The sequence below is a fragment of the Gopherus flavomarginatus genome, chromosome 1, assembly GCF_025201925.1.
Source record: "Gopherus flavomarginatus isolate rGopFla2 chromosome 1, rGopFla2.mat.asm, whole genome shotgun sequence".
Taxonomy (NCBI): Eukaryota; Metazoa; Chordata; order Testudines; family Testudinidae; genus Gopherus; species Gopherus flavomarginatus.
The window spans coordinates 360,259,525-360,261,523 of NC_066617.1; positions in this window are offsets into that span (position 1 = coordinate 360,259,525).

Below are 1,999 nucleotides of genomic sequence, written 5' to 3' on the forward strand. Positions count from 1 at the left end.
GCGGAGGGTGTTGGTGTCTGCTGGGCAGAGGCGAGGAGCACTGTTGCTTTGGGGATGATGAATCTGTTTTTAAAAGGTTCATCACCCCCAAAGGTTGGACTTAACTATCCTAAGGAATTTTGTATCATCTGCAACCTTTGCCAAGTCACTATTTACCCACTTTTCCAGCAGCAAAGAGTCCTGTGGCACCTTATAGACTAACAGACGTTTAGGAGCATGAGCTTTCGTGGGTGAATACCCACTTCGTTGGATGCTTTTCCAGATCATTTATGAATATGTTGAATAGGACTAGTTCCAGTACAGATCCTTGGGGAACATCACTATTTACCTCTCCATTCTGAAAACTGACCATTTATTCCTATCCTTTGTTTCCTGTCTTTTAACCAGATAGTGATCCATGAGAGGACCTTCCTTATTATCTCATGATTTCGTACTTTGCTTAAGAGCAGGGCCGGCTCCAGGGGTTTTGCCGCCCCAAGCAGCCAAAAAAAAAAAAAAAAAAAAAGCCGCGTTTGCGATCTGCGGCAATTCAGCGGGAGGTCCTTCGCTCCAAGCAGGAGCGAGGGACCATCTGCCGAATTGCCGCCAAATACCTGGACGTGCCACACCTCTCCAGAGTGGCTGCCCCAAGCACCTACTTGCTAAGCTGGTGCCTGCAGCCGGCCCTGCTTAAGAGCCTTTGGTTACGAACCTTGTCAAAAGCTTTCTGAAATACCAAGTATACTAGATCCACTGGATCACCCTTGTCCACATGCTTGTTGACCCCCTCAAAAAGTTCTAACAGATTGGTGAGGCACGATTTCCCATTACAAAAGCCATGTTGACTCTTTGTCACAGAGTTGGGGGAGATAAAGCTCTCCCCCCTGGCTTCCTGAGATTCACCGTGACTCTCAGCCAGCCAGTAGAACAGAAAGTTTATTTAGACGACAGGAACACAGTCCAAAACAGGTCTCTCTGGTACAGACAACAGGACCCCCTCTGTCAGGTTCATCTTGGGGGGCATGGGGAAGCCAGGAGGTTTGTCTGGCCTCCCCTCCATTTTCCCAGCCAGCTCCAAACTGAAACTCCCCCAGCCTTCCCCTGGCTCCTCCTACAACCTTTGTCCAGTTTCCTGGGCAAAGGTGTCACCTGGCCCCCATCCGTCTCCCGACTCAGGTTACAGGCTCAGGTATGGTCCCTCAAGTAAAGTCACCCCCTCCTATCCCAGCCCTCATGCAGACAGTCCCAGTAAAACTAGACATTCCCAGGTCAGTCCACCCCGCTTCCTACTGCATGACACTCTTCCCCAACAAATTGTGTTAATCTATGTGTAGAGCACCAGCCGTGCTCCTGGTATGCACATCCCATCGGAAGATGACTTGCTGCACTCTCCATTAGCTTCAGTTTTCAGAATAGCCCCAAGACAGAGCTCCCTTGAAGTGTCTGCTTTTGTGGTAACAAAAGCCTGGGGTTTTCAGTTGTTTGATTTAATGATTACGCTTGTGAGAGAGAGAGAGAAAAGAGGATTCTGCCATCAGGTCTAAGAGCAAGGTATGGTTAGGGGTGGGCAGCAAGAGGCTCTCTGATTGCACAGCTAGCTCGGATCATGATCTCCATGATATTTGCTTGCATTATAAATGGGGCATGTGGAGTATGATTGAGATAAGTGAGGCAGCTAACTCAACACCTACCAGAAGGGATTAGTTTTTATTAACAACCTTGACGCGTACAGCAAACTTCTACCTTTACAGTAAGGAGGAAAAATCGATTTGACCACTGGGAAACTAGACAAGTCTTGTTCTGATTTATGTACTGTTGCTTTCAAAGGTGGCAACAAGGACCTCACCCTGGGAGTTGAAGATCTGAGTTCAGTTCCCTGCTCTGCCACTCACCAGCTGGGTGACTGTGGGCAAGTTTAGTTTCACTGTGCCTCAGTTTCCTCTTTATCAGGCGTTAAACGTACACTTTCTATGGGAGATGCTTTGGAAATCTCTGAATAAGACAGATATTGAAAAATTAG